Genomic DNA, 15,852 nt, shown 5'->3' with positions numbered 1-15,852 from the left:
AAAGTGATGTTGTGTTAAAATACCAAACTAAAGAAAGTGTATGTCAGCAGGTTGAACTTACATCTGCTTACATAAGTATATCTGTCCCTCCTCATCTCAGCACTCTGCAGTGAACCTAATGCTAGTATATAAACATGTCTGTTCAATTAATTTGTAATGCATGCCTCTGTGCAGAGAAATAAAGAAATATTTCAAAACGAGGATATCCCCATCTGGTCCAATAGCTTTCAGTGACAGTGGCTAGTACTAGATGCCTTGGAAGCACACACTGAATCTCCTGACAATACAGAATTACTATGCTGCTAGGCATAGGTTTTCAAACCTAGGTAGCTATTGTTTTCATTCTGTGTAAACATATGAAGAAATTTAGACTACTTAATTCAAGTACATTTCCAATATATTTCATTGTTCCTCATTCTTGTCCTAGGAAAAATGACATCTCACACACACAAAAAAAGAAATAATGATGAGTACAAAAAGGCTATCTCTGATTTATCTCCTCTTTGAAATAGAATTGGAATTTCTGGCTTTAACCTCTTTGTCATTTCCTAGACATCTTCCCTATCTACCATACTTTGTTACTGAAGCTGGGTAATCAATGTGAACACTGCAGTCATGAGAAATCACTGAATATCAAATGACTAACAGTCTGGTTTGAGAGATATATTCTTCACAGACAGTATTAAAAATGTTTTCATTGAAAATATTGACCAAATACTTATGTATAATGTCATCTATTTCAAGAAGATGGTAAGAAGAAAGAACTCACAATAAATTGATGGTGATTAAGGTGGGGTTTTTTTCCATACCTCAATGCATTTAGCAGGTGACTTCTCTGAGCTATACACTGTGACCCCTTCCTTAAAAAGTTATAGTAAGCTTTAATCTATCAACAACACAGCATTCAGAAAACAAACAATGAAAGAGAAGAAGTTTTAAACATTCCCAGACCACATTGTCCAAATCAGAGGTTTGTAAAGAAGAGAACAACTGAGTAATCAGGACTACCCTGAATAAGAAGACAAGTCAACTGAAAAAAACAAAGAGCCTTTAACTTGGCCAAACCTCTGATTAATTTGAGATCTAGTCCATATCAATTGCACATAAATGCTAACTAAAACTGAACAGAAAATATCTCTATCAGTCAAGTTTCTCAATTACAACTGACATGACACAGCTGCAGGAGAAACCTTCTAAAAAGATGTCAAAATATCCATAGACCTTTAACTGAAAACATTAAAGAATTCTTTCACAGAGAGAAGAGATGCAGAGGTACAATGTTTCAGAAAACTAACAATATAATAATAACAATATTATTAAAACTTAAAATAGCAAAAATGAGAAGCCGAGAGTGAACTTCAGAAGATCAAAACTCTAAACCAAATCATCTCCTCTTACTCCTGAATATTCAGAGAAGGAGACCCCAGGAAACATTCAGAACATCTGCCAACCTGCTTGTACCTATGCCACTGGCACAGAGCTCTTAAGATACCATGGTGGTAATGGGTAACTTTATTAGAGCTGTCCAGTTCTCTTTTTGCTCCTCTTTCGTCTCAAGCAGAGGTCTTACAACAGTGCTCTTGTGCCAGCAAGGATTGTGACTGGCTTTCACTGCCTTTGTGGTGCAAATAGACTGGCATTAAGCTGAGAACTGAAATGAAATGTTAAAATGAAGGGGGTGAACTGAAAGGAAAATATTTCTAATTTATTTTTATTTCTTCTCACCAAAAGTTGAAGTCTCTTTTTTTTAACTGCATCATACATAAAATAGCAGAATTCCATAAGCAAAAGGTTTAACTAACCATGTTGACTTAGCAGACAAAACGCAAAATCTCATTACTTTGATTTTTCTAGTAGTCAAGCAAGGTTCTCATAACTTCCAAAAAGCAAGAGGCATTAAAGGTTTCACAGGGTACCCAGTTCTTATATATTTCAGAAGGCAAATTAGATAGATATCAATGTCTTAAAGTCATACAAAGAAGGAAACATAATGAGCAAGGCAGTCCACAGAATACCTCAGTATAAAATTAGTCACAGAAAAATCACTTGTAGCGAGAAATGCATTTTGTGCAAATAAGAAAGTAATAGTTGTTCCAAAAAAATTGAATCATGTTAGTAGCATTAAAACTGGGCCATCTGGAGTTGAGTGCTGCGTTGTCCTCCCAACTACTTGCTTGAGGCTTATAACATCATAATCATAAAAGCATGCTTCTAGAGGGAATAGAAACTGCCCCAGGTAACCATGCCTCTGTTAAACCAAGATGATTTAGACCTCAAAAGTAAATAGGCCACAGCTATTACAAGCTAAAGAAATTAGGATAAGATAAGGTAGCACCAGAAATGTAGCAGCTTCAACAATTTGCAAATGAAGAGCAATGCATACACTCCTGTGGAGATTTTCAAGGACACAGGAAGAAATTTGTGACCTGTAACAACATTCTGCTTCTATTCGTGTTGTAGCAGGTACCATATTGCAGGACTGACAGCAGTATGCCATTTCTCTTTCCTTAGCCATAAGAGGATACAACTATCAGCTTTTTTCTAGAATTAGGCCTCCATTAAGTGCTTTCTTACTGCACACAGTGAAAATAATCTTGGAGAATTCTAAGGACGGCAAACAAGCAGAAGATATATTCGTTTCAGCAAGGCAGGTGGATAACATATTTCCCTACAGGCTAGTACATTTTGACAGCTTCTCCTCTCTAAATCTCATCCCAGGTTTGATCTGCTACTCACTAATTACTTGTCTTCTTGCTCAGCCCCATGTGTTCCCTTCCTCAAAATCTGAGTTCACTGCTTCCCTTTTGTGCTATTTTAGAATAGTCCATTCTCTCTGTTCAGAATGAGCAGGATACTTTTGTGTACTGCAAGAAGGCAAGTAACATTCAGGCAAGACATTAGAGAAAACTTCCAGCACTAAAAATAGTCAAACACTGATACAAAAGCAAGGATAAGCAGAGTCTACTTAAAGCATCAGAGGTTTTGTTCTCCTATTAAGCCACAATGAACCACAAGAGGAAATCAAGCATAGTGCTATATATCTGTAAGGATAATTCAGCCCTAATTTGGGCAAGGTGTTATTTTAATATGCTTTTAATAGACCAGCAGAGTATTATCATTGCCAAAATTACTCAAGCCATCAGCACTAAGGGAAAAGCCACTTCTTATATTCAGCATATGGTCCAGTTAATTGATGGAACTGAGTCATCCCCAAGGACACACTTGTTACTGACATATTAGCTGTGTTTGAAACTCCATTCCTAGAGGCAGTAATGGAAACATCTGACACATCTGGGTACCGACATCTACGAGACTGAAAGGAAATACTTTATAGATATGGAAATAACCCAGAAAAACACTGTCTAATCTTCTCTGTAGTACTCTCATCTATTTTAAGCTATAACAGTGGGAAAAACAACAGGAGGGAAGAGGGGGAAGTGTTCCTGGGAAGCAAGAAATACTTTCTGAATAGTATTGTCTTTTTAAAAGAAATTATACTGTCCATGTTATCATAACGCTTTCAGGGGACAAAAATCCTCCATTTTCTCAAAGAATAGAATAAAGGCCCAATTAACATATACCTGTTCCATATTATCGCTTGTGTATCTCCTTTGATATATATGCATTTTTCTATAAACAGATTAGTGGTGAGTTTATTCAAGAACGGCATAGGCAAACACAGCAGATTATTTAACTTGTAACCTAGTTACAGAAGAGCCTTGTTTAGGAGTAAGTACTTATTTAGAGGTCCATAGTTGTTTAAGCCTTGTCATCACTACTTATTGCCAGACTAAACAGGTAATTCATTTTTACTTAAACCATCAGATTGATTTGATATTTATCACCATGGTGCAGATTTGAACTGATAACACAACCTTGCAGGAGAAGCATGAATCTGTTCTACAAATTATGATGGAAGGATAAATAAATAAAATGAGAGTTTGACCTTTTTAATACTCAACTAAAACTGCAATGTTTCCAGCTACTGGAATCCTGCCAGAAAGGCTTAGTACATCACCTGCAAGGCAGGCAATTCTAGTGCAGTTATTGCTCTGCTTAACCGAAAGCAAGACTGTGAACATGGATTTATTACATCCCAAATATGCATTCGTATCATCGACAACCAGAGTCAAGAAATGCCTTCCTGAGCTCAAGAAGATTTATCTGACCAAGTTCTCTAGCAGCCTTAAAAAATACTGTGTGTCCTTTCCGCCACCCAGACTTCTTCCTTTCTTAGGTTTTTCCCCTAATTAATTTTCTAAATGTTATTTTCCAACTAAGTCAGCCCAGATGTTCTATCTTGCCCATTTTTGGCATACGTATCACAGGTCTAGTCCTTCAACTGACCCAAAGAAATTTCAGAAAGCATTTGCTAACTACACAAGTTGGCTGCAGAAAAAAGTTGTATAAAAAGTGACTCTACAGACAGAGACAACAGAAGTCTATTCTTAGAAGAAAAGAGTCTTACCATGTACAACAATATAGACAAAGCTTGATTAATGATTATTTTCCTATACAGATACATAAATGGTGTGATATCCATTTAATGCCGTCAGCCTTGAAAATGAGAAACAAACTTAATAAATGTTAAATAAAAAAAGCCACAGTCAAAATGCCTGTTTTCACACACCTGTGTATAGCAATTAAATTAGCCAACATACACTCAGCACTTCTGGTACTTTCATAGTTTTACTTATAAAACCTTTGCAAAATTGAATGCATTTAGAAATATGAGATATAACTAACAAACTTTATGAACATTGATAGTACCAGAATTAGCCTTTGCATGCCCTCTATGACTACAAATCTTTCAAACTATTGAATGCAGTTACCAAGCTGAAGGTTGGTACAACTGAAGAACCTGGATTACTTACTCTCCAGGGAGAGCTTTTTCCTAAATTACCATGCTACTTGCATGTGAGGGTGCATGCTAGATTATTATATGAGGTCTATATCACATTAAATCTTAAGGTCTATTTATAACTATAACACTAAGTTCTAAAATTACTATTTGATCACTTTTCTTCAAGGTCTGGGCTTTGTTTTGCTTTTGGAGGGGTTTGGGTTTTGTTTTTAGTTGCTTGGTTCAGGTTTTTTTTTGAGGTGGAGGGGGATACTTCTGCATCCTACTAGCAGAGAGTTAATTACTTGATCTTTTAAAAACCTAGATCCTGGTGTCCAGACTGAATTGCTAGATATTGTCAAAGAATGCAAAGGGAAATGTTAAATATCATTAAATAAAATTACTATGCCTGGGGTAGAGGAAAGGAGACATAAGCAAAGCTCCTTTTGCCCTACAAAGCTGATGGTGTTTTTCACTGTGCTCATGGAAACACAGGAGATGCTCCTGACACCTGTAGCTAAAGAATGAAGATAGGCAAGGGCAGAACCTTGAAAACCTCAGCCTGATTTCTCAGCTGGCTAAATGAGCCAAAGTAGTCAGGTGCAGTCAGGTAACTATACTGTTTGCAGAACCTGAGTTAATTCTGATATTACAGATAATTCTACATTCTGCTGCATTACAATATAATATTTGATGTCACATTTGAAAAATCAGAATAATGGGATTACTGACATGCCTAACTTTAGACGTACTTGTTAAATTGTATCCTCTTTCATAAGCCATACAATTGTCATTATCAGTGGCCCGTTTAATAGAATATTTGTCGTAACTAAAAACGAATATACTTTGCTGTGTTTGCATTCTGGCTACATAAGTAAACACCTGAAATTTACAGCACATGAAATAAAAAAGTATAAATATCTAGGAACAGAAGCTATTTGCAGAGAAGACCTGAGTTCCAAAGTGTGCTGCCTCACTTCTTGCATTCTATTTTATGGTTTCAATTTCCTCATACAGAATCCTAAACCAAAAGCAAACACAGAGAAGGCAATGGAACAATACTAGAGGAAAACCCAAGCAAGTAAAAAAAGAATTCAGGATCCTCAGTCTGACCTTTACAACACCATAAGCACTTCTTTTTATATCTCAGGGAAAAAATAGCAGAGGCCATTAGGGATTCAGACCTGTTCTAATACAAATTGAACTCTAGCACATAAATACAGTGAGAAAAAGGAGAGTTAGGAAGTAAGGATCCAAGAAACATTATATTTCTTCTTTTACTTGTAGAAAAGTATTTAAGAAAATATGGTTTCCACTACATCTATATATTGATTTTGATATGCACACAATGGGCAAATAATAGAAAAACTTTGATTGTTAATTTATTTTATTAAAATTTTCAAAGATTATAGTGGGAACCCCTTTTTCCTGTTGATTCCACAACATCTACTATTTCTTACCTACGTGAGCCAAACAAAGTAAAAGCTTCTGATCATGCACAAAAAGATCATAAGCTCCTGTCTGCCCAACCAGCGTTTCCTCTTTGTGTATTCTGCCATTTCTTCTAGCAGCAGTTCACTGAAGAAGGCAGCCTATGCATCAAGAGCTGCTGTTAATGTTGTTAGGTGGCAAGCAGACAAGGTTTTAGCTTGAGGTGGGTAGGAAAAAAAAATCTCATGGAGATTGAAGGAATCTAAAATGGTCCTTCCTGTTTTTAATCAAACAGGTATTGCTCAACATATTGGCATGTAGGCAGAAATTTAGCCTTCCATACTAGGGATAAGAGTCTAAGATATATGATCATCCTTTTCTCTGCCAGATTTCTCTCACTGCTTTGTAAAAATAAAATAAAATTTTCTAAAGACACATCCAGTATTTCATTTAATATTATTTCACTACAACATCAAGAATGACTGATTCTATTTTTCTATCGATCCTACTATAATTGGTTATATGCTTCCTTATTTTAACAGTAAGGTTTGTTTCTTCCTTAGTCTTTTCAAAATTAATTCATCTCCATTAAACATGTTTTAGTTGCATCTAACACTACTTACCCCCACAGTTCTATACGCATACTGCCAACTCTCACTTCACAATTTTCAGGAAAATACCTATCTTTATGTCTTTGCTTCACCGATTACCAAAGATGCATTTTAGAAATCATATAAACTCTGGTGTTACCTACAGATTCCAGAAAAGTATTTTAAAAATAATTTGAGTCTTTATAAAACTGTGTTTTCTAAAGGTAAGGGTGCTACACAATTAAATCTTGATCACTTAAAATTAAAAATAAAAAAGCACAAATTTGGGGAATGCATTGCTGTAAAACACAGGTATTTTTATGTAGTGAAAGGATGCCTTATTTTACTGAGTTAGCAGACAGTGACTAATCATATAAGCAGAGTATATATTGCACATCAAACATGGAACACAGTTTTCCTTCATCTAGAGTATGAGTTTAAGATGAAAATTTATATCCATGCTTCGAAATCCCCCAAATCTCTATGCACTTCATTATGAAATATTAATATGCATAGCATGAACCAGCTGGCACTCTAAGGCTCATTTGGAGGATGCTATTCCCAATATGACTGCTTAGAGAACATATTTCTACAGAATGATTGATCAGAGTGGCAGTGGTGCAGAGACTAAAAGCATGCAATAGTTTTCTGTTGCCTAGAATTTTGTTGATTTTTTGCATTATCATTTCCCAGGTTATCACCTCTCAGGCTTGGCCTCTCCTTCTGGGAATTTTAAAGAAATTTTCAGGAAGAACTGTTCCCCCTTTTCAAGAACAATGCTAGGGAAAAATAGGTAACTCCCAATTTCCAAGAATATTCTATGTATGAACTTGAACAGGTTCCAGACTTTAGGGGAAAAAAAAAAAATACTAGGGGAAAAAAAACCCACAACCCTAACACTTACTTCATGCTGCCAAGTGAAATTCCACCAAGATTTGATCCAAATGGAACTCTCCAGAAATCATCAGCAAATCTTATAGTATGACACATAGTCCCGCCTCTGACCCAGACAGTTTGCAGATATTATTAACTAACTATGCTTCACAAAGCTGATAGGGAATTTGCTGATTGCCTTTTATTAGAAAACTTACTGTCAAAACCTAAATGTGACAGTGTTGCCAGTTTCAGTGCATAGTCAAGAGAATGACTTTTATAGGTCCAGCATGGGATGGCTCACCATGATGCAAGAAAGACCACAGCTGAGTCCCTGCTTCTTTTACAGGGAAGTCAGCAGCATAAAGGCTACTAAGCGAACTCATGATGGAAAATCCATGGCCACACTTCACATCTTGTCCCATCAATATTGACTATCTAAACACAGAGGAGAAAACTCCAACAAGAGATTTTGTAATATGTGTACAGCTTCAAAACAGATAATGCCAATCTGTCTCCAGAGCATTCACACACTTCGCACCACCCCTGGTGCTCCGGTAGCCAAGCAGTCGGTCTGCTCAGGAAACTCACTCTGGTTCTCAGGGAGCTAGATCAACTCCCCAACCATTTACAAGAGAAGGGACTTTCACAGTTTGGTCCTCAGATGGATCTGCTTCCTGACCAAGTGGCCTGCAGCTGCCTGTGTGAAGGATGAGAGTGGGAACTACAGCCTCTCTGGTCTGGAGTTAATGGGCTTAATTTTCATTTTTTTAAACAAGGTAAGTTGCTGAGAAATTGAACAAAGATACATTTCGCAGAACCAGATATAGAACTCAGACTTCAGATGCTACATCCTTCACTTATATTTACACAATCCCTTTTAAATAGTCAGGTTAGCGTATCTGAGTTCTAGACTGAGAAGTCCTGTCTTACAAGAAAGCACAACATCTTCTAACGTGACTTCCAAGTGCAAAATGCAACATACAACTTTTGAGCAGTCACATGATAAAAAGCTGCTTGTAGTATTCTCCATCGTTTGAAATTAATTCGTATTCTATTTGCAGAGTCCAGTAGAAATCCAGAGTAGCCTTATATACTAGTTTTAATTTTGATGGAAATCGGGAGCTGGTCTGAAAGTCTGTGATGTTCATTGACTCGAAATTAACAGTGCCAATATTATATGGTGTAGCCAAAGGGGGAAACAGGATCCCAGGGGAGCATGCAAGTTGATGCGGGGTGGGGGCTGAACTATTAGACCTTCATGCCATGACCGGTGGGGTCTGTTGCAAGACGAAACTCAGTACAGCTGCACTGGACCACTATGCATGTGTAGAAGTCATAAAAAAGATCATTAAAAATGTATTGCTTAATATCCCAAGAAGCTTTTCCAATACAGTATTATTTGATTGACTGATACAGCAGAAAAGCACACGGACAGCCTGAGGAGATCCAGCCGGCAATGGCATATGTATGATTACACCATCCATTTCTTTCAGTTATTTTTCCTCTGTGTTTATTGCAGTTGTTTCTCATTTGTAAATGAATGGCAACATTTTCCATCATTTTAAATTGAATTTGGTGAATTTTAGTACTCATGAATCTCGAAGACAAATTGCAGCAACTGGAGCCACAGACTAAGAAAAATACTGTTAACAGTCCTAAATTATCCTGTAAAAAAAACCTGGAGATGTCAATCCCTGAGAATGGCTCCTGTGGAAACTCATAAAGAGAATGGGAGAAAGAATGAAATGCTATCACAGGTGCTTTTATTTCAAACAATTGAAATTGAGTCTTAGTGGTTCTTCCCCAACGTCAAAAGCGTGAATTTCAGCATCTGTTATTGCTCTGAACATCTAAACAATAGATTAGCTTAATCTTATGGCTCTTCGCTTTTGTGTGCATTTCTAATTATTTCACTGGAAAGGATAAAGAACAGTATTAGCTTTGCTTTCAAATCAAAAAGGAATTATTGTGAACATATGATGACCATTTTTAACATTTTTTTCCCCTCATTTCTTCCACTATTATTACAAAATTAATTCCAATAATTACTGCATTTCTTCTGGAACTCTAATTTTGCTTGCTCTAACCCAAGCAAGCAAATAGAACAGGCTAATGAAAACCTGATTTTTTTTTTCTAATTGTCCAGTAAAGTGAAATAAACGTTTTTGCTAATGAAATCTAAATTTCACCTAGACCTAAACACTCTAGAGATGAGAAATTTATCTGTAGGCAGGTGTCTTTCTGCCAGATGAAAAGTCTGGAATATTTATTTACAGCTTCCTTACAATCTTTGCTTCTGGCCAAGATTTTCCAGGTGCTGCAATTCTGGCAGACAAACAAAATCCACTTTTGAAAAACAGACTCGGAAACTCTAGCAGCAGGCAGCATGCCAGTGGATTGTCTGAAAAGAGGTGGACCCGGACAGACTACAGAACACGGATGGTGCTGTACTCCATCCTCCAGCCTGCACAGGGTTGACAGGAATCAAAGCTCCTCTTAGGATTTATCTTCTTGGCAAATCATAATTCACAGTGTGCCTAACCATCCTGCACTAATTCCTCCCATGGACAAATATTAAACTAACCTGGTATCTTAATAGCTGTTCAACCTGAATCACCTTAAGACTTTTTCCAATGACCTCGCTGTCTGCAATCTCTCAGAAATGCTCATCACCTCACCTCCTTTTTCCACCATATCATCTTTTATAAATGGTCCTTAGTATACTGAGCCTTACATGTATCTGGAATTACCTTCAAGTAAAAGGACTCTAAAATGAAGACTAGCTTGCATTTTCAGAAGTAGCCCCTATCTTATTTATAATAACAGTTAAGAAATAACAAGCAACTAGAGGCAAGAGAAAACTGTTGGCCATTCTTCCTTCCCTTGCTTCTGCCAATGACATGATTCGCTTGGAGAGTTTACCATTCATTTGGAATGCTGCTGCATTTATCTATTAAATTCACACCTTTCCATCCAATTTTTTCACCATTTTCTCTTATTTTGGAAACATCCATTTTTATGCAAGTAAACTTCAGATTATTTAATCTAAAGCAGTACACTCACCAAGTAGGCAGACAACACGAAAGCATAAGACCCTTAGCCAACATAAAAAGGCTTCTTTCTATCTGACAGTAGAAAAATTAAATAGTCTTTAACAGGAACCAAATCAAATGCTTTGCCTAACAAGATCTATTTTAAATGTAAGTTTTCTACTGTGTCCTCCATTATCTTAATTCTTTTAATACTTTTTTTTTTGTCTTTTATTTTTCCTTAGAGCTAAGCAGAAAGTTTCTGGTTTTAAATTTTTAAAAACTTAGGTTTTATGCACTCATATATCTTTTTAGATCAACTATTTGGAACCCAGCAGCCCATAATGAAGGAACGCTTCTTCTTCCAAATAAACTGAATTCATTATTTATACTTACAAGCCACAGTCATTAATTCTCAGGGTCAATGAAGCATGGTTTAGGGCAACAAATAGTCAGCATATGTTTTGTGCATTTTTTTCCCCCTAAAAGAAAGCAGACCTACATTTGTGTAATTTCTCATCTGCTCTTGGGTAGCTTCAGCGCTACCATCTGCACGGAAGAAAGCTGCTTTATCAACAAACATTAAGCTATATTCTCAGGGAAAAATAAAAGGAAGGGAAAAGAGGGGGGAAGAGAGAGGGGAAGAGAAAGGGGGAGTCAGTGAAGGGTTTTATGAATAGGGTGTCTGAATTAACCATTATGCAAGCACCTCCTTTTTCCTGGACAAACACAAAAAAAAAAGTTTCTTTACAATTATAAGTAATGTTCTAGTTCTCTCCCCCACCAAAAATTTTGTTCTGAAATATAAGAAACAAATGTGTTTGTTTATTTTCACCTTTAATAATGCTTGTTTATTTTACAATATGTGCTCTAGGTTGTGCACATCATCTTGAAAAAAATAATTTAATAGAGGAATTAATTCTTGAAAGATTAATTGCTTTTTCAGATGGTCTTGGGTTTTTTTGTTAACTTTTAATGAAAGATAATGCCACTTTTCATTATAAAAATAAGGATTTTAGGAAAAGGGGGTTTTTAAATTTTAATTCTAAGTATCTGAGCAACGTAATCAACGAAATTTGCACTACGAAAAAAACTTCAGCATACTGTTGCTAAAAAATTTTCGCAAAATGTTTTCCAAACAAATGAATATATATTATCATTTAAATTTGATAGCAAAAACTTCAGCCCTGAAGAAGAAAACTGAGAAACTTCTTACAAACAGAAGGGTTTTTTTGGAAAAGAGGCCAAGTTTAAATGAAAACTGAATGAAGGGTTACTCTCAACAAACTTGGCACAGCAGGGAAATATTAACTCAGTCATTCCCTTAATGAACAATTTCTACTGCTTTATAATAATGATGCAAAATGGTAGATAAGAGATTAGCATTACTGAAGTGACAACCCCACAGTTATTAACAGGAAATTTTCAAAGAATCGTATAGTTTGGGTTTGAAGGAACCTTCAAAAATCATCTAGTCCAACCCCACTGCCATGACCAGGAACATCTTTCGCTAGATCATGTTGCTCAAAGCCCCATCCAATGTGACTTTGAATACTTCCAATGATGAGGCATACACAATTTCTTTGGGCAACTTGTTCCAGTGCCTCAACACCCTCATTGTAAAAAATTCCTTCCTTATATCCAGTCTAAATCTACCTTCAGTTTAAAACCATTGCCCCTTGCGTTGTTGCTACGCTTAAAATGAGCCATACATATGTACAGTCCTAGAAACAAATAATGTAAATAATGATAAAGGTGTATTTCTCTCACTGGATTTTGTGGGAGCACAAGAAGAGAACCACAGGTGATGAAAATCAGATTGCTTTATGGGAAATGCTTGAAACAGCAGGAAGGATGATAAACGCAACAGTAATTACATAAAAAAATCTCTAAAGAAAAAAAAAGAATGTTATAAATGTCTTTAAAAAAGGAAGACATTTTATTTCAATTCAAAACTGAAGCATTGAATGACATATTTCTGTAGTTTCAACAATATTTTTGGTGAATCAAAAATCCCTTTCTACCACTCTAAATAGAAAGAAAGCTAAGAATAGACTTGTGTTTCAAAGTAAGACAAAGCAGAACCTTGCCTTTGCATTTTTCACTATGTTAATGGCCAATCCCTGAATACCAGCACCTGAGTACATACACATAGCAAATTAATTGCACAGACTAAACATAATCTGCAAAACCTGAAGATGAAATCCTGGCTGCACTAAAGTCAATAGCAAGCACCCTACCGGCTACCTTATGTCACTGCGTTTGCATGTTAATGAGGACACTAGCCTGATAAGCACCCTACTGAACCTGTACATTAATGAATCCTACCTCACTGAACCTGTACATTAATGAAATACCCAGACACAGCTTCTGTTGGAGAAACGAGTGCTAGTAATGAAATCAGGGAAAGTACAATTGCTATCAGTGGGGGAATGCTATGAGGGGAATGGTACCAGGAGAAAATTTTTTAAAGAAAACTTGTCAAAAGCTCAGTAAGAAACCACCTGAGTGTGGACAAAGATTGGGAAATTTGAAAGAAGGCCTACAAGGAGCTTCTCAATAAAAGACTAAAACACAAAAACAGATGGCTGGAAACGAGGGCAGGCAACAAAGGTGGAGTATAAAAGCCATGTTCAGATACTTAAAGAAAAAAAAAAAAATCAAGGAGGACAAAGCCCCGCTGGAGATAAAACTATCTTCAGACACTGAGAGTCACAAGAAGGGAGTCTACAGGTATGCCAGTTACAAAAGGAAGTTGTGGAAAGTGAAGGTCTGTTGCTGGATGGAGGAGACAATCTGGTGATAAATGATACAGGAAGGGCTGAATTAGTTGACACTTTTTTGCTTTGATCTTCAAAGGAAAGTCAAGCCTCCACCTCCAGATGAATCAACACATTTTGGTAAAGAGAAGGACAACAAACAGTGAAGAAGAAACATGTTAGAGACGCCATGAAAAAGTTTCTTGTATTCAAATCCACAAGGCTGGGTGGGATTCATGTGAGAGTGTTGAAACAGTTGGCTGAACTGAAAAAATCACTCTTAATTTACCAAAGGTCACATTCCTGTCAGCCATGTTCTCAGAAACAGAAATCTACTCCAAGTCAAAAGACATGGATAGAAATGAACCTGAGACCAAGACTCTCATTCTGTCTTTCAAAAATTACCACAAAAGATGGGTTCAGAAAAAGACAAGATGTATCCCTTTTTAAATAAACAGTAAAACAGGCTGTAAATAGGATAGCTAGTGTGAAGGTAGCAGCTGAAAGTGATGTACAGATCAAACCAGATGCAGCAGATGAGTCATTTCTTTGGTCTTCTCTGGTGTCTAGCATGCATGGGTAATTCATTCTCCAACACCTGCATGCTAAAAATGTCACAGTTAGTATGCCCTCCAGGAACAGATATGATTTAGGACATTTTCCACTGATTTCTGTGGCTTTAAGGCAGAGAAATGTTACTTTAATTTGGGATAGGAGGAGCAATAAAGAACCTTACTGGAAAAAAATATTTATTAACTCAATTCTGAAGACTAGAGTCAGTGTGTCACTTTCCATCCAGTAAACTGCGTACTGATCATTCACCCATCACACTGAGCCTTTTTTTTTTTTTTTTGGAAAACATATGATACACGCATCTAAAAACCAGTTTAACACTAATTACTTTCACCTTCTTTTAAAAATGACAGCTTGATTTTGAACAGGTAAGACTTTATAGAAGCTTTCTGCCAGTGAGGCAATCTGCGAGCAATCACGCTCACTTGACTATGTGTCAGTGTGTAATACATAACATGTTAAGCTTCTGCAAAATAAACACTTGCAGACTGCACACTGGATGTTTTTTATGCATTTGTTCTCCGAAACACACTGTAAGGCTAAATGTAGCAGTGGGAACATATGAGCTAGTGTTGACACAGCCAGATTCAGCTGCCTTTAGGGAATATTGCATCTGGATCCTTTATGAAGTACAGCAGTTGACCAAGAGCAGTGAGCTTACTAGCCTAAAAATAGAACACCTTCTGTTTTGTTTCTGGAGCTACCATTATGCCATAACACACTTCAGTAATGTCTGCACAGCATTGAAAACCACACACTTACGTCTCCACTCAAGATGGGTAAAGCTACAGCTGCAATAGATTGTCCTACATAACAAGCAGAGGTGAGCAGGACTCACTAACATACTAGCTCTCAATGGCTCTCTTTTTCGGGGGGGGGGGGGGAATGTATCTGCTTGAGTTTCTACAGTAAGTGGCAAGTCAAAAAAAAAAAAGACTTAATGACACCAGTATCACCAAGAGAATTGAAAATTTCAGCATCATCTGGGCAAGAATCAAGGGTAATTACTAAAAAGTATTGTTTACATTCAGCACAATTGTTTCATTCTGACTTCAGATGAGGCACCATTTCTTGGGGATAAAAGTGACGCATCATATCAATAATACCATTGCCGCTATTGCAATAATGCCAGTTAGATTTGCCTAGCTGGATATCCTCTCTGCCAGTCTGGAGCATCAGGTTCATATAGAGACCCACCAGATCAGGTGGGATCATTTGCTCTTTGGAAGTACACAGTTCTCTCCATTAATTATAAAAGGAATAGGGCAACAAACTGAAATTAGACCTGTATCTTTAAGACAGACAAAAATTAGAGTTATTGCCATCTACCCTAAATGATAGTCCTTATCCCAAGATAAAGAATAAGCTAAAATTATGAGGGTTTCAAAAAGGGAAGGGATAGCGTCAAGCATAGAAACAGTCAAGAAGTCTAGTTACATGAAATGTTATAGCCAGAAACTTTCAATGAATTTTAAAGAATTTTTAAGGAGGGCAACTAAACAAGGAGGGCAAGATTTTCCCCCAAAATCATCTTACTGCCACTCCCATGAAGAACACTGAATATGTATTATTTGGCTGCTGGTTCCAGTGATGCCAGTTAATTGTAAGCTCCAATAAATTTCTTAAGAAGCTTAAAACCACAGACCAGGAAATTTTATAGTATCCTTTAAAAGATATAATTTTACATATTTTATATATAAATATATAAAATCATGTATATTTACCTATGTTATATATTTATATTAAAATAT

This window comes from Phaethon aethereus (assembly GCF_964289735.1).
Source record: "Phaethon aethereus genome assembly, chromosome: 5".
Lineage (NCBI taxonomy): Eukaryota > Metazoa > Chordata > Aves > Phaethontiformes > Phaethontidae > Phaethon > Phaethon aethereus.
This window is presented reverse-complemented; position numbering follows the sequence as displayed.